Here is an 18,080-nt window from a genome sequence, read left to right as displayed (position 1 = left end):
TCAGCACAGGCTGCACAGAGAGGCTGTGGGGTCTCCATCCTTGAGGATATTCAAGCCCTGACTGATCCTCTGCCTGAGAAACCTGCTCCAGGTGACCTTGCTCTCAGGAGGGACTTGGACAAAATGACCTTCAGTTGTTCTTTCTTACCTCTGGGGTCCTGCAATTTTCCTCCTATGATGCCTGAAACAGCATCAGAGCCATTCATGGCCCTCTTGGCAGACTGGAGGACACTAACTATGCCTATTTACTAAACAGGTAGAAAAAAGAGTAAGAAAATTGCAAACCCACCAGTTTGTTGTTGGAAATTTTTTTCGGTGGTTTTTGGTTTTGGGTTTTTTTGTTTGTTTGGTTGGTTTGGTTTGAGTTGGGTTTTTTCCCCATTTCCTGGTAAAACAGTGGAATCAAGCCGCTGAAAGTATGTTATGGTGACAACCAGAATGACAGCCACTACAGAGATGGCAAGAAGTCCTGTCAAACCAAACTTCAGCTCTGATACAGTCTTGCACCTGGCCAGAGTGTAATAAGCTCAGTGAAGATATATCAAATTTGAGGCCTGACCTGCAACTTCTCAGAGTGGCTTAAGAATAGTGAGAAAACTTCTCTGGACATGCTTTGTAAAAGAGTTTAATAATGACAAAAATAATAAACATTATCAAACAAAGGGAATATAAGGCGAATACAGTGTAGAGAATGCTCTTACACTGCTAAGGCAGACTAAAAAAAGCAATTGAGCTGTTCTGTGCAGTCTTTTAAGTACCAAACGGTCCAGGTGGGCTTTTTGGCACCTTTCCCAATGAAACTGGCAACAGGTTTTGAGGTACAGGTGGAGGCGCCCAGGCAGTGTCTCTGCTTGGCACCTGGCCAATCACCGGGAAAAGAACATCGAAGTTTCTGGGTCTTTTACCTCATTAGAACAGCAAGGGGTGACTTACACCCCTCCGTGTATGGAAACACCCACTAAGGTGGCGGTGCATTGCTACACAACTCTTTATAGAAGTTAGCAGGCAGTGGGTGCCTGTTGTACTCTCGTGTTTGCATGGCCAAAGAGGTAGAAGGTACAATGAATTTATCTATCTATTCATTTTTTTAATTAGAAGAACCATAGGATCACAGAACAGTTTCAGTTGGAAGGGCCCTAAAAATTCTCTAGTTCCAGCCCCTTGCCATGGGCAGGGACACCTTCCACTGGCCCAGGCTGCTTAAAGCCTCATCCAACCTGTCCTTGAACAATTTCAGGGTTGGGGCAGCCACAGCTTCTCTAGGCAACCTGTGCCTGGACCTCAGCAGCCTCACCGTAAAGAATTTCCTCTTAATAGCGAATATAAACCTCCTCTCTGTCACCATTAAACACTTCCAGTGGAGTGCTGCCATAACCAAAGAACAATCTGTGTGGTATCCCCCCAGCTCTGCTCTCTCCATGTGTATTTTGAGCAGTGAGCTGGTGATGGAACAGGAATTATCCTCATCAAATGCACACACAGCACCCAACTGTTAGATGACAGCTCCAGCCTCCAGAACAATCTTAACAAACTAGAAGTCGTGTTCAACAAAGAAAATAAGGCTCTGCATAATCCAGGTCAACTGCAGGGGCCTAAATTTAGAAAGAGCAAGCAGGAGCACCAGCAGAGGATGGGGAGCTGCTGCAGAGAGGGATGGATGGATGCCACAGACTTCAAGCTGAACACAGACCTGCAGTGACATTTCCTGTAACAGCGGCAGGCGTCGTCTCAGGATGTGTAAATAGGATTGCAATCTTCTCGACAAGGGAAACAAACCTTTTGCTTGACCCCACACTGCAGAGTCCTCAGCTGTAAAGCAACAAGCTCTCGCAAAGATTTTTGTCAGAGACTGAAGAGAGTCTGGAGGGAACTTGGAGAATGACAACAGGTCAAGAAAACATAGCCTGATAGGAAAGATTGAGTAAATGGGGTTGCTTTTCCTACGGAAGGGAAGATTGATGGGAAGACTTAGTCCTTCAATTCTGCAAGGCTGCTGCAAAGAAACAGGGAGGAAAACATTCTTTTCATTCCTTTTGGAAAAGACAAGGGGGGAAAAAAAACCCTAAACCAAAACTGGAAAGATGAACTGAGACATTGGGAGAGCCTACGAGGAAGGATAGAGCACTTCTGGGAACGGGCAACATGGAGAAAGTTCTTCTTGCACCTGGAGGTGATGAAACCAGCCAATAGTGGGTCTACCCCTGTTTAATGTCTTCATTGATGACCTGAATGATGGGGCAGTGTATCCCACCAAACTCAGAGGAGTGGCTCCAAGCCCAACCCAGCCTGGCTGTGGACACTTCCAGAGATAGGGCAGCCACAGATTCTCTGAAAAACCTGCACCAGGGGCCTCACCACCCTCTGAATATAGAATTTCCTCCTAATAATAAATCTAAAACAGCTCTCTTTCCGTTTGAAGCCATTAGTCCTTGTCCTGTCACTTCAGCCCCTATCCAAAGTCCCTCCCCAGCTCTCCTGGAGCCTCCTTAGGCTCTGGAAGGAGGTCTGAGCTCTTCCTGGAGCCTTTTCTTCTCCAGGCTGAACAGCCCCAGCTCTCTCAGACTGTCCCCAGAGCAGAGGCGCTCCAGCTCTCTGATTCTTTTGTGGTCTCCTCTGGATTCAATCAGGCAGCTCCACATCCTTCTTATGTTGGGGGCCCCAGAGCTCCAGGAGGGTCTCACCAGAGCAGAGCAGAGGGGCAGAATCCCCTCCCTCTCCTGCTGCCCACCCTGCTTTCAATGCAGCCCAGGACAGGGTTGGCTTTCTGGGCTGCCAGAGCACCACTGCTGGGTCACCTTGAGCTTCTCATCCACCAACACTCCCAAGTCCTCCTCAGAGCTGCTCTCAACCCATTCTCGGCCCAGCCTGTGCTTGTGTTTTGGATTGTCCTGACCCAGGTGCAGGAACTTGTACTGGCCTTGTAGAACCTCATTGGGTTCACACAGTGAACCCCTCCATCCTGTCCAGGCGCTCTATTCCCAGCCCTACCACCACCTTGCTGACGGAGAAGTGCCTTCACTGTGGGCTTCAGAACTCATTAATGATGATGACACCTCCACTTCTGGGTGATCCACCTGAGACATATTTTTCTGAGGTTTTTCACCCAGATAAAATCCTTTGACCAACCAGCCTGACCTTCATAAAGGGTTTGCAGATAATTTCACATAAATCATCTTTATGCATCAAGCCCAGGAGCCTCTGGTCAGCCCAGGTCATCTCGTTCCACAAGAGCCTCCCGGAGGCTCCACTTGATGAAGGACCAGCCCAACCACTATGTTAGGAGAGATGTGTCTTCCCAACTCTTGAACTCCGCTCCTTGATCTCTCTTTTGCCTGTTAACATCCCCTCAGGTGAAGTAAACAGATTGACCTCCTTTCATTTCTCACTGGGAGATTTGTTCACACAAGGAAGAATACTCAGCATTTCCTTGCTTTCCATACAGCTGCCTCCACTTCCCTGACTGTAAAATGGACAGACAAATGCAGAGCTCTCCTGTTGGCAAAGCACCAGAGGCTCACAGAATGATTTGGGTTGGAAGGGACCTTTTAAAGGTCATCTAGAACACCCCCTCTGCAATGAGCAGGGGCATCTTCAGCCAGGACTAACTTGGTTAATATGAAAGTTTTTTGAAGTCATGAGCTCAAAGGGCGTATTTTCAAAGCCTTCTGCTTAGGGTTGACTCTCTCATTTCTGTCGAAGATGTGCTGCTTTTCAGCTTCTTTCCTTAGGGTTTTTCTCAACCATTAAAGCCAAAACTCAATAAACCTGGAATTTACCTGGAAAAAATGTCTTTTTCCTCTTTCTCAGAGAGCCTGAATTTATGATCAAGCTCTGTTGTTGAATCACCTTGTTTTGTTTTGGTTTTACTCAGTGGTTTTACTCATGGTTTTAGCATCGAGTTGGTGTCATTGCACAAATCCCTGAGTGCCTCGTAACACAACAGTCAGAGGTCAACCAGAGTAGCTGGAGGAGATGACTTTCTTCTTTCTCATCCTGGCCTTTGAAGTAATTTATTCCCTTCTGGATCTTTTGTGTAGTTTGTAATACTAACATCATGTCCCTGGGTGGCTTTGGGCAGCAAGGAGAGGAGAGCAGTGCTCAGGAGCTGCAGAAATGCCCGGCAGGAGGATGGTCAGGAGCAGTGCCCAGCCTGCAGTAGGACTGGGAATGCAGCAGTACAGATATTTCCTCACTCTTTGCTACCCGACTGAATTCCAAAGCTGATAGAAGGTCCTTGGAGAGTGAAGTCATCAGTGTCTCCACAGCCTGAGGACCTCACTGTCTGGCCTAGGTTAACAAGACACAAAATATGACAACAAAAAAACAACAACAAAACCCCCAGGGCATCATATCCATAATCTTGTACGAATTAAACAGACTTCCAGAAGCTTCTAGAGATACTTTGTGGTACTTGACTGGCGTGACATCACCAGTGACTGTGAACAGCCTGACTGAACCCCTTGAACTGTGCTCTCGTCTCCCCTCCTCCTCTGGAGTACACAGAGCAAAGCAAACACCCACAGCCCGGATGCATTGTGGAGTAGATGCAGAGCAAAACCAGCAGAGATTATCTCAGGAATGAGCTGTTCCTCCTCTCCTTGAGATTTGCTAAGAAACAACAACAAAAATTCTCTTTTTGCGTTCTTCTACATCAAAGTCCTTATTTGAGGAAAGCACCCCATCACTTCCCAATGGATTTGGTTTCTCTTCACTGCTGCCACTGTAGATGTCTCCAGGAGCAGAGCATTTTGTCCTGGGAACAGATAGGATCAGGACAGGCTGGGAAGTCAGAGACAGCAAGATAAGGCACCCATGGCATTTTATGGAGTTATACACCGAGCCACAAACAGAGACAGCTGGTTCATGGAGCCTCTAATTGCAATGACACCCAGATCTCTGGCTGTTCTCAGCACATCTGATTGCAGCCTTTGCTCAATCTCATTTTTCATCCAGCTCAGCAAAACCAAGCAAAGCCAACAGGAACAGCTCCTGTCTAACCCCTTCTTTCATTACTCAGTCATCCCCAAGATCTGCAGCTGTAGCAGCACCCATTAGGTAGAACAGCCCCTTTCCTGTCCATCAAAAGGCACCTCTAACCCCACCAAGCTCTGGATGTCTCCACCTGGGAGTTCCTGTTGATATCAGAAGGCTTCAGATCAGATGGACTGACACAAAACATGAAGGGGAAGGAAACCACAAGCAACAGATATGGAGAGGGATGGATGCAAGCTGTCTGCACACATTTCCCGTCGCGCCAATGTCTGCACATCAGACACGAAGAACAGAGGCAAGGAAAGCAATCTGGAAGCTTGCTGTTCTCCTTTCATGTCAGTCCCAGTTGCCACTTCAATAAACAGACTCTCCTTCCACATCTACCTGACTGCATGTCTCCTCACAAGAGAACAGAAGACAGGCTTCAAATCCTGCTTTGTGGCACCAGAGACAGGCTGGCCTGAGGCAAATGCCATCAAGAAGGGCTGGATACGTTTTGTTTCCCTTGGGAATCTCAGATTCATAGACCCTCCCACTCCCTTCTCTTTAAGGTATGTAAACTTCTTGAGAGCAAAATTACCTGCTAGAAAAAAGCCTTCCATCAAAAGGATCACAGGTGCCATGAAAAGATGGATGCCTTCCACCCTCAGAGCACGAGGCAGCACACCCTGAGACACTTTGGTGCCTGAAAGCAGCAGCTGAGGGTGATAAATGATCAAGTGATGGCTCAAGCAAGGCCAGCCCTCAGAACCCAAACATCTTTACTGCTGGAGAAGCAGTCAGGCTTCCCTGACACTGAGGAATTCAGATCAAGAGAAAAGGAGCCTCCTGAGTCTTTGGGAGACCAAAGATCTTTTGGGCCTGGAGCTGTGTATGATGTTTTCTGCTGCTCCAGGCCATACCATGGCACCGCTTACATGACTTAGTGCCAGGTCACTCTGAGCTCATTTTGATTAAGATGTGATGTCAACCTTCCTATTTTTTAAATTGACATTAATACAACAGTTAAACATTTCTTCTGGCTCCTGAAGAAGATGATCCAGACAGCTTCAAACCCTGAACTTCCTGAGTACAAATGCTCCAAAACTCTGTTGCTTCTGCCTCAAGGGTTTTCTTTATATTTTTACCTGTATTGCCTTCTTCTATTTGCTGTTTTGTGCCATGCTGTCTACTTTTTGTGAACCTTGCATGTAGAACAGTCTTAATCTATCCATATGCTAGACAAACACAGAAGTATTACATATTTCAGTGAACAGCAAAATTAAATTTCCAGTCAGTTCAAAATCCAGGTTTCATCCTCATTTTCACTGGTTACAAAAGATGAATATTAATGTTTATTTGCTGTAATAAAAATCAGGGAGGAGGAACACAGGAAAGAGGGAACTGGTGTCTAGTTTGCTACTCTGACGTTAGAGTAAACTTATTAATTATAAAAGATGTACACACATGAATGGACAGAGACCAACTGCACCACACTAGGTCACCTTAACAAAATTAGAAATGGCATTTATAAATTTATACTGGATTTCAACAGAATAATGAAAAATGCATCTGAAGATGGCAACAAATTCTGAGTCCTTGGGAACATCTTGATAGACAGAGCTGCAATTGCTTAAGGGAGGAAGATGCAGGGCAAAGTGGGTGAATTAATAAAGTAATAGATTCCTAAATCCCAGGATCCTGCTCCCCCATCAACAAACATAACTTGTTTCCACTTCCCAAAGAAGAAATATTGTTATTCAACACACACAATGAGAATATGCTCTCACCTCCACCAGTGTTTACTACCAGTCACATTGTAAATAAACTTTGCAGAAGGATAAATGAGAAGCAGCATGGTCTGGTGAGGACACAGTGGGAAATAAAGAATCTACTTCTACCTTTGGCTGTGATTCATCAAGAGGCAGAAAACAACTAGGTAACTTCATTTCAGGTTTCCTACCAAGACCATGGGAGAAGATTGAAGTCAGTTATGTCCAGTGTAAATCTTATCAAGAGAACACAGGATAACGATGGAAAAGACTTCTAAGATCATTGGGTCCAACCATTAACCTAACACACTGTGTTCACAGCTACCAAACCCCCAAGGGCCGCTTCCACAAGCCCTTTGAATGCTTCCCTGGTTGATGATTACACCACCTCCCTGAGCAGCCTGATCCAGTGCCTGACTACTCTGCTGGTGAAGAAATTTTCATGAATCACAGCCCAGAGTCAGCAGTGGCTGTGAGCCAATTTTCCTGCCAGACTAAAGTGAATTTGCTAAAAAAACTTACAGTGAACCTGCCATTGCACATATTTGAGGAAACACGACCATGGTCAATTTTCCAACTCATTCAATTTTGCCACAGCCTCTCATTGACAGAGAACACGGTTGATCCCTCAATTATTTCAAGTGGTTGTTAATATCTCAATCTGATGCTCACAGGACCTTCTGCCTGTGTTTTTAAACCACAACACAATCTTCCTAAGCCAAGAGGGAAGGTGAACACCGTGATTATCTTTATTACAACTTTCCCTCTCCTCAAACAAAAAACATTAAAAAAAAAAAAAAGTTTGTAAAGTAAAGGAATGCTGCACAGTAGAAGCGAAGTCACAGGGAAGCAAGGAATTGCTAGGGTTGCTATCAACAAGGCACCAGATGAATATTAACACAGACTGAAGAGGAACAAGCAGTAGAGATGTTTTTCACCACAGACATTCACCAGAGGGACCCAGCAGAAAAACACAGCAACAAATCCTCAGAAAACACTCTAACAACCAACCCTCATGAGGGGGATTCTCCATGATGGAGCTGAGGCTCCTGCCACATCTCCTGCCTGCAGCAGAGCATGGTAGGAGAGCACAAGATCAGCATAGCAAGAGAAAAGAGATTTCACCTCATTTGAAGGCTTTATAGCCCAGGACAAGACAGCGAACACAGAACATCTGGACTTGCAAATATGCGCTGTCAAAGGAGCTCGTCTTCTCCAGACCAGCTGCCCCCACAAAGCGTTTGTGAGATGGCAAAGACAGCTATCAGCCTGAGGCAGCCTGTGGAGAGCTAAATTCATCCCCTTCCAATCCTTCTTTCACCCTAATCACAGATATTTTGGGGTACATTCACCCTCATGTTGAGAAAAGGACCGGTCAGGTCTGCTCCGACACGGCCTCCAATCAGTTATGAACCAGAGACCCTAAAAAGCCCCATTTCAGCCAATTTCACAGTTCAGCAGGCACTGGAGGACTCCTCCTTCCTGCTGATGAGCTCTTGTAGCACATGATGGCACCAAAGGGAACGGAGAGCAAGAATCGAGGAGGAGAAGCAGCTCCGCTCCAGCACTGACTCATGCAAGAGGAACGCCAGGCCCTGAGTGAGCCAAGGAAAAACAGCTGAGTGGCAAACCCTGCACATGGGGGAGAAGAGCTGCCCTTAAAGATGCAGACTGCTGGTTTTTCCACCAAGGAAAGAAGTGGCATTTTTTATACTATGATCTGTACATGAGATCACACCTTGAGTGCTGTGTGCAGTTCTGGGTGTCTCAGTTTAGGATGGACATTGAGTGCTGTGTCCAGTTCTGGGTGTCTCAGTTTAGGATGGACATTGAGTGCTGTGTCCAGCTCTGGGTGTCTCAGTTTAGGATGGACATTGAGTGCTGTGTCCAGCTCTGGGTGTCTCAGTTTAGGATGGACATTGAGTGCTGTGTCCAGTTCTGCCCCTCAGTTTAGGAAGGACATTGAGATGCTCGAGCACGTCCAGAGGAGTCAACGAGGCTGGTGAAGGTCTTGGAAAAAAAGCCATAGGAAGAACGACTGAAGGAGCTGGGGGTGTTTAGCCTGGAGAAAAGAAGACTCAGAGGTGACTTTATCATTCTCTACACCTTCCCGAAGGGTGGTTGTAGACAGCTGGGGGTTGGTCTCTTTCTTCAGGCACCAACTGATAGAATGAGAGGACACAGTCTTAAGCTGCATCAAGGGAAATATAGGTTGGATAGTAGGAAGAAGTTTTTCACAGAAAGAGTGATTAAATACTGGAATAGTCTGCCCGGGGAGGTGGTGGAGTCACCATCCCTGGATGTGTTTAAAAAGAGCCTGGATGTGGCACTCAATGCCATGATCCAGTTGAGGTGTCAGGGCTGGGTTGGACTCGATGATCTTGAAGGTCTCTTCCAACCTACACATTCTGTGTTTCTGTGATTGATTTTGTGATTCTGTGATCCTGGTGAAGACAGGACCCCCACAGTGTGGGGTGCATTTGTCAAAATGTGGGTGCCAAATATCATCTCAGTTGTCCTGCAAGGCTTGGGTGGGGCTGGAAGACCTGGCTGGTGATGCCTTCTGGGCTGGCAGAAGAGTGGGAAACAGCTGCAAATTAAGGCACCTAAATCATAGAATTTTTGGGTTGGAAAAGACCTTTAAGATCATTGAGCCCAACCAGACACTGCCAAGGCTACCACTAAATCATGTCCCCAGGTGCCACGCCCACAAATCTTCTAAATCCCCCCAGGAATGGTGACTCCAGCACTACTCTGGGAAACCTGTTTCAATGCTTGACAAGCCTTTTGGTGAAGAAATTTTCCCTAATGGCCAATCTAAACTTCCCTTAGCACAATTTAAGGTTATTTCTTCTTCTCCTATCACTTGTTACCCATGAGAAGAGACCCACCCTCACTTCTCAGTGTGCACCCAGAGCTACTGGGAGACACTTAAGTGAGTACTGCCAGTCAGGAGTGGAGACACAGTCAAAATACACAGGAGATGCGTACTTTTCAGTAGAGAGAGGGAGTGGAGGAAGTTTGCAGCTCCTGGGAAGCTTAAACATATGAAAGATTAAAAAAAAAAAACAACAAACAACTCTGAAATTTATCTTTAAATGTATCATTTTCAGCAGTCTTCTCAATGTTTTATCCAATTCTACCACTTTCTTCCCAATACAGTAGAACTAAAAATGTAATGTCTCATAGGACTGGGAAAAGAATGTTGGAGTGCAGGAAATTCCCATAAAATAACACCCTATGAATTCCTGAGTCACCAGGAAAAGGCAAACCTCCCCCCCGCCCCCACCTCCCGCCCTTTTTTTTTTTTTTTTTCTTTTTTTTCTTTTTTCTCAGGGCAAGAACTGTGGGGTAATGAAGTAAATTCAGGAGGAGGCAGAAATGAAAGTAAGAAAGGAGATAACCCTCATGTAAAGTCTAATTGAGCAAGAACTTCACGCCACAGTGTGTTGCGCATCCTGAAACCTTACACAGGCTTAAAAATGCAAGAGGACTATGAAAAGAAGGAAGGAAAAAAAGGAAGAACAAAAATACATTGTGTGGTATTAAATGTACCACCTCTGAGGGAAGAACGTGGGAAAACACTGGGGGAAGTTTTGCCCTGTTTGTCTTTTTCTCATGCTCTTCACAAAACCAGCCTGGCTTTGGTTCATTTTGCATGGACATATCTCTGTCCTGAGCCAGTTCACCTCTCCCTGTGACAATTCTAGAAGGAAATCCTTCAGGAAAACACAAAATGAGAAGTTCAAGAGCTGCCAAGGTACTTGAAATTCACCTCTTCTGGTCAGCTTCTCTGTCTTACCTCTCTCCACAGCCATGGTGAGGATGGCTCCACTCAGCCCCAGTAACCTGGGCTAATAAACAAGGTTAGACCCAGTCCTAAGGCCAAATTTGAAGATAACCAGATCCCCATCACCCAAGAGAGGAAAGAAAGGAGAAAGGAAGAGCATTGACAGAGGCCTGTCACATACCAAGGGCTCATGGCTGAGCATCCTTCTGTGTCCAGGCAGATCAAATCTAAATCCATCTATGAATTTATGAAGGTAAACACATTTTGGAGACTAAAGTCAGGAATGGGCACAAGGAACTAAAAGGTGCCAAGTTCACACCTGATGATGAGTGTGCAAAAGATGCATCTGTGCTGTGCTTCATTTTTCTGCCCTGCACAGCAGTACTGCGATTATGTCACATAATTGCATCCCTTTTAGGGATGAATGTGAATTAAGGTGGTTATAAAAAAAATTAGGTCCCAATAAAGTGAGAGACAGACCTCTATTCCAACATAATTACACAAATATTTAGTAGAAATATAGATCACCTCACTTGATTTTTTTATATCCTCTATCCAAGCTTGTCTAATCTCATTGGTCCCATTATTTTATTGTTTGGTGGGTGTTTTTAGCCACTTGAATCTATGTAAACAACAGGATCCACATTTGAGAATTGTTTCCTCCTGAGCTTTGTAGCCATCAGACATGTTTTCAACTGTTTTTTTTTTTGACTCAGAAACCTTTTTCAGCCTGAAGAAAGCACCATTCTGAAAATAAACAAAACATAAAAGGAAGGAGAGCTCTGTAATGGAGTTGGGACATGGACCAAAAGAACTTGTATTTCAAATGTTCTATTACACCGTTTTCTTGTGCTACATTCAGAGCTTTGGGAAGCCATCCAAACCTGCACAGACACAAAATAATCCATGGAAATTACAGCTGCAAGGTACCAGTGACAGCAGAAAGGGTTTTTGATGGGGAAAATGAAACTGAAGATTCAAGGATGAGGTGACAAGCATGGAACAGCTTATGCAGGAAATGTCCAAAAAAATAAAGGGAGAATTGCAGAGAATTTGTCACCACCACCACTCCCCAAAAAACACAATGACACAGGCAATGAAAGAAGCTCTGTGCAAAAATTAATTGGTCAATAGCTAGAGATTTTTTTTGTCCTGTCCAGAGGTTTTTGCTTCCCTTCCTGTATCACTGGAGGATCTAAGGAGTCTAGAAAAGATGAGGGCAGGGGGTGTAGTGGCTGCTGAGTCCCTGAGCACATAAAGCTCTTCTGAAGACACATCACAGAAAGTCCAAGGACACCTCTCTGTTTCCAAAACCACTCACAAGTCCATGGCTCCTCTGCAATATTTTCACAAGGACATGTGGTGATAGGACAAAGGGAGGATGGTTTCAAACGGAAAGCAGGCAGGTTTAGATTGGATATTGGGAATAAATTCTTCCCTGTGAGGGTGGTGAGGTCCTGGCACAAGATGCCCAGAAAAGCTGGGGATGCCCTGAAAGTGTCCAAGGTCAGGTTGGATGGAGCTCTGAGCACCCTGGGATAGTGGAAGGTGTCCCTTTCTGTGGCAAGGGAGTTGGAACTGGATGAGTTTTCCAGTCAACCAGAACCATTCCATGATTTGCATTCCCCTTGGTAAATAACCTGATTAAGTGGCATTTAACTTGAAAAAAAATAATGCTCACAAGATGTATCAGCTATGCAAAAATGCAAACTATCTTTAAATTTAAAGAAGATGGAAAAGCTTAACGGTTGCACCTTTCAAATCAACCCCAAATTTCACTATTAAGAGGAAAATAAAAACACTGCAACTGGAGCATAAAGGAAATAGTTTAAGGTCAAATAGAACCACAAACAATTCAGGCAATTAAGATCATGGGAGCTCTGGGAGGGTGCAGGGAGTTGTGTCTAATGTTGCTTCCACAACAAGACCAGAAATATTTATTCAAATTGAGCAGTGCCTCCTTCTTTGTGCTGCTTTAATCCAAGGATTAAGTGTTTTCCATGAAGAGAGATGAGAATCTGACCCCTAATGATTACATGCCCATAAAAATCAGAAGGTATTGCTGCTATTTCAAGTAGGTATCATGAACTACTGCATCAATTAAATTTTGCCAGGCATGGTACACATTGCAGATCTTTCAGAATAAATTGTTTCACTGCAAAAACAGTGTGTCCATCCCCAGCAGAGAGGGGCAGCCCTGCTTTAAATTGCTCAAAAGAAACACCTGCCTCTACCAGGCCATTATTTTGCAGGGAAACTTTGTAAAATCCCTTTTCAAGTGCTCAATTCAAAAAGTTGAGGTAGCTGCTCCTGCAGATAAAATTGAGACAAATTATAAGAGAACGAAATGCTAAAAAAAGAAATCTGGTCCAGATGGATTCCCGTCTGAATTCTATAAAATATTTACAGATCTTCTGTCACCAAAACTTACGTTTCTTTTTGATGAGGTGGAAACCAAAGGCTCTCCACCTGTCTTATTTTTATTTTTTGGTTTTAAACTCTCATGGAAGATAGAATAAAGTTATTTAGGAGGAAAAAAATAAAGAAAAACAGAAAAAAGAAAACAAAACAATCAAATAAAACCAAACAAGCCAAAACAAACCACCAAAACCCAACTGACCTTAATCAGTGGGTAATTAATGCAACTCCAATTAATCAATGTTGATTTTACAAATCCTATACAAAACAGAGATTGTCCCTTCGCTTAATTTAGTCCAAAATTTTCCCCTAAATTCCAGGTTCAAGGTTTTAATCATTAAAATCGGCTTAGCTCAGATAAGCACAGCCTGATACCACCATCATTCACATAATAAATTAACAGCCTAGTCCCCTGACAGTGCTGTCTCTAGATACCAAAAGACACTTCATCATGTGTCATAAGGGTAAAATATCCACTTTTTCATTTCAGACCAGCCAAAAAAAAAGTTCTCAATTTTCCGCTCCTAAATCTGTAACATTCCATTTTCCAGCAGGCACACTGACAGAGCTCAGCTCCCCGAGGAGGAGGGGGCAGTTTATATGTACATGACATGCTGATTGACTTTCTGTTTGCTGTGGTCCCATAGGTGACAGAGCAGAGGGAAACAGAGCAATCCTTTAAACTGCCAATTATCCCATCAGTCCTTGGCAGGGCTTTTGGAGAGTGATGTGACTGAACATCAGCAACTCAAGCCTTTTTGTTTCAGGGTGTGCATCCAGGCAAGGTTTGGTACCTCTGGATTTGATGTTAAAAGTGACAGTTGGGCTGAAAACAGGGGATGAAGGTCCAGGTCATGGCTCTCAGATTTCTTGCTCAAGGCTCTGCATCTTTGCTGTGGTAGAAATTCATGTTTTAAGATCTTTGGCTCCCTAACTGGAGACAGGGAAAAGAACAATCACAGCATCATGGAATTTTCTTAGGTTAGAGAAGCCCTCCAAGACCATCAAGTCATATCCTTCCCCCAGCACTGCCAAGGCCACCAGTAACCCATATCCCCAAGTGCCACATCTACACATCTTTTAAATCCCTCCAGGGACGGTGACACCACCCTGGGCAGCCTGTTCCAATGCTTGTCAGCTCTTTCAGTGAAGGAATTTTTCCTGGTGCACGTGCTACACCAGAATTTCTGTCTTTGTTGGCTGTTCTCAGCTCAGTGCAGCACAAAGAACTATCTCCACATATCTATTTGCAGATTAAAAGGGAAAAACAAGCAAACAAGCAAAACCCACCCCACTATGGTCTGCTTCCAAAGCCATTTCACGTATTATGAGACAAGAACTTAAAATGTTTTAGATGTTGGAGGTGTATCCCCTTTTTTTTCAATCTGACCTTGGATTCATTACTCAGTTATTATGCTTTTTACAAGCAGAATAAGAGACTACATAATGATTTGGTCTCCACTGGATGTTGACTTGATAAACACTACAATTAATTCAAATTACCATGCTGCCCTTCTTTTCCCTTCACACTTTCAGAAATGTCTCTCTAAACCAATCTATGATTACCAGTCATACATAAAAGCTTCAGAAAAACACTCCTCCACAAGCATATGGCAGAGCAAATTTGTCCAGCACTGCCGGCTTTCCATGGCATTTATCTCGAGAGAGGCATTACACAGAGATAGATAGAGATGTCTCCACGTGTTGGCTTTCCTCAGAAAGGCACAGAGTTATCCTTTATCCCATTCTGGAGTGCATGGTATCCTCAGGATAGCATCCTGCTCCCGGAGATGCTTCAGGCAGCCACGGGCTGTAATCAGCCACCCAGGATCTCAGCTTCTCAAAGTCAAGCCTGCGCTTTCTAGGAGCTGTACCAGACTTCAGGAACACGCCATGGCAACCAAATTCAAGAGCACTTGTTCAAAACCACCACTTACTCAGAGAAAAAAAAAAAAAAAAAGCAAGGGGGAGAGGTGGGGGGGGGAGAGGAGGAAAAAAATAGCAGCAAGTTTAACTAAGTACTTTATGAACAACATAATCCACAGACTCACTGAATCACTTAGGTTGGAAAAGACCTCTAAGATCAGCAAGTCCGATCTTTGACTGATCTCCACCTTGTCAACCAGAAGAGAGCACCGAGTGCCACATCCAGTTGTCTCTTGGACACCTCCAGGGATAGGGACTCCAACACTTTCCTGGGAAGCCCCTTCCAACAGTTGACAACCTTTTCCATAAAGAAATTCCTCCTTCTGTCCAACCTGAACATGCTCTGATGCAGCTCAAGGCCATTTCCTCTCATCCTGTTCCTTGTTCCCTGAGAGAAGAGACCAACATCCACCTGGATGCTCTTCTTGTCATGGAGTTGTAGAGAGCAAGAAGGTCCTCCCTGAGCCTCCTTTTCTCTGGGCTGAGCCCTCCTAGTTCCCTCAGCTGTTCCTTATAGGACTTATTCTTTAGATCCTTTTCCAGCACCATTCCCTTCTCTGGACATGCTCCAGCTTCTTGAAATGAGAAGCCCAGAATTGAACACAGCAGTCAACGTGTGGCCTCACCAGTGGCCAGCACAGATAGACAATCATTGCCCTGCTCCTTCTGGCCATATTATTCTTTTCCACACAGTCCCGGATGCCCTTGGCCTTCTTGCCCACCTGGTTCATGCCCAGACACACAAGAGCCACTGTTTAAAGCGTGGCAATAATCAGCACATCCCCATCACAGAACTGCTGCTCCTGATATTCCCTTATTCAGGAGGGAAGGAAGAGCACAGGGAACAGCACTTCAGTTGTCAAACATAACAGCAGCTGCTGGTATGAGTTAACCTGAACCATTAAAGCCTCCCTCCTGGATCAGGACAATGTCCCAGAGCATGCTGAAGCAATTCAGCCTCCCAGATTTAACAGCATGACACTGGTGCTCAGGTACAGCAAGATGGAAAAGCTCTTAAAATAACAACCTCAAATGGTGTAATTTCATTAAGGCAGGCTGACCCTTGCTGCTTCTGCTCATGTTCTTCCCTGATATTGTTACTCTGTGATTTAGTTCACTCACTGGCAAAACTCCTTTTTCTTTCTGTCTTCCCAGTCGTGTATATATTTATAGATATCGAGGAATAAAGAGAACAGAGATAAACCCTCAAGGTGTTTCTTTCCATGCTGGTCAAAATGAGAATACAAAAAACAAGAATACAAGATATTTTGTGTGTTACAGACAGTGGCTTGCAAGAGTGTGAACAGCCTTCGTTCAGTGCTTATATAATTACCAAACCCAGGTCCAAGAGCTGACAGTGCCTGATGGATACACAGACGACTCTTCAACCTCAACTGATAATTCTGCAAGTTGAAAGCTCAAAAGTTATTAAAAACTGCAACACCCACTAACCCAAAAAATAATTTAAAAAAAAAAAAAAAAACATATTTTGTGTCGGAAATCTAGCCCTGCCCTCTCTGCCATGGGCAGGGACATCTTCAACTATCCCAGGTTGCTCCAAGCCTTGTCCAACCTGGCCTTGGACACTTGCAGGGATGGGGCACCCACAGCTTCTCTGGGAAACCCGTGCTAGGGCCTCACCACCCTCAAAGGGAAAAAAAATCTTTCTAATATCCAATCTCCCCTACTTCAATTTGAAGTCATTTGCCCTTGTCTTGGTACTCCAGGCTCTTGTCTAAAGTCCCTCTCCAGTTCTCTTGGAGCCACTTCAGGCTCTGGAAGGGGCTCTGAGGTCTCCCTGGAGCCTTCCCTGGACATTCCCAGCTCTCCCAGCCTGGCTCCAGAGCAGAGAGACTTCAGCCCTTGGAGCATCTTCATGTTCTCCTCTGGACTCACATCAAAAAGTCCATGTTCTTCTTATGTTGGGGACCTCAGACCTGGATAAATTACGCCAGAAGGTCTCACAAGAATGAAGCTGAGAGGAAGAATCTCTCTGCCAAGGAAGCCAACACAGATAAATTAAACTTGAAAAACTCCCAGGTCCTCAGACCTGAAGAGTCTGAAAGCTGCATCCATTGCAAGGAGAAGACCTCATGAGTTTTCAGACATTTAATTCTTTAGCTCTTCTCCAGGAGTTCTGCACACACAAGTTTCTCTGTCAGCAAAAGATTTCAGTTTTTCATGTATGTCAATCTCTGTATTTTAAATTCATGTCCCATCCCTGGAAGTGTCCAAGGCCAGGCTGGATGAGGCTTGGAGCAACCTGGTCTGGTGTAAAATGTCCCTGCCCATGGAAATGAGGAGTTGGGATTAGATGATCTTTAAGGTTCCTTGCAACCCAAACCATTTTGTGATTTCATGAAAATTGTAACATACACACTTACAGTCATTTCAATTCTATATGTTAATTAGCTTCTAAAATAACTCAAAGATGAGACACCTTCTAGAATCTCTTTAAAAACACTTGGATTTGTCAAGTGAGTCTCAATATGTAATTCCATGTTACTTGATCCTCTCTAAAACAAGTTTGTAATTAACCAGACAGAGGCACCAGAATCCCAAATAAAGATAAGGACTGTCAACCTCAACCCAAAATCCTCTGGAGAGGGTGAACACCAATCTGTAATTTCAAGCTGTTGTCTCAAGAGAGTGTCTTCCTTTCCTAAATCTGTCAGAACTCTTAAAGTCCAGCCCAGCCTCTCATGCTGTTTTACCCATGGGGGAACCCAGAAATCACATTTGTCAACCTTTGCAGAAACTTGTCAAAACTTTTTACTTAACAAAGTAAAATTTAATAGCATTTGAATAATTCTTGGATGAATTTCATGACTAAATCAACAGACCTTTTCAGGCAATGGGGAAGACAGGGATGAAAACTTCATTTACAGTTCAGTACTACCACCAGAAAAAGAAAGGAACTTCACAAAAAGGGTTGGTTCAGTACATCAGTGTCAACCTTTGAGACAGGACTGAGTTATTGCTGGTCAAAATATTCAAAGTCTTCCCATTAGGAAAATTTTGATAGACACATATGGATGGATACCATTAAAAAAAGGTGTTCCTGCCCATGGTGGAGGTTGGATAAAATGGTCTTTAAGGTCCTTTCCAACCCAAATCATTCAATGATTCTATGCTTGAAAACCCACAGAGTTTGCATACTTGGGGCATGATTTTCCATGTTTTCACCTTTTCAAGAGTGACCA

The 18,080-nt window shown here is 44.3% G+C and overlaps 1 protein-coding gene across 9 annotated transcripts in view; it reads right to left on the bottom strand.

Annotated features, from left to right (window-relative positions):
* Positions 1-18,080, bottom strand: part of TSNARE1 (t-SNARE domain containing 1) — a 469,882-nt gene that overhangs the window by 374,370 nt on the left and 77,432 nt on the right. Inside the window, exon 1 of one of the 9 annotated variants that reach the window (XM_083862447.1) lies at positions 6,873-6,951. The exons of the other annotated variants lie outside the window; for them this stretch is intronic. The gene's annotated coding sequence lies outside the window, so the exon portion shown is untranslated. Of the gene's footprint in view, positions 1-6,872; positions 6,952-18,080 lie in introns of those variants that run through there. 9 annotated transcript variants of the gene reach the window in all.

This window comes from Zosterops lateralis, assembly GCF_965231275.1.
Source record: "Zosterops lateralis genome assembly, chromosome: 1".
In the NCBI taxonomy this organism is placed as follows: domain Eukaryota; kingdom Metazoa; phylum Chordata; class Aves; order Passeriformes; family Zosteropidae; genus Zosterops; species Zosterops lateralis.
Note: the sequence above shows the minus strand (reverse complement) of the source record. Positions and strands in the feature narration are given on the sequence as shown.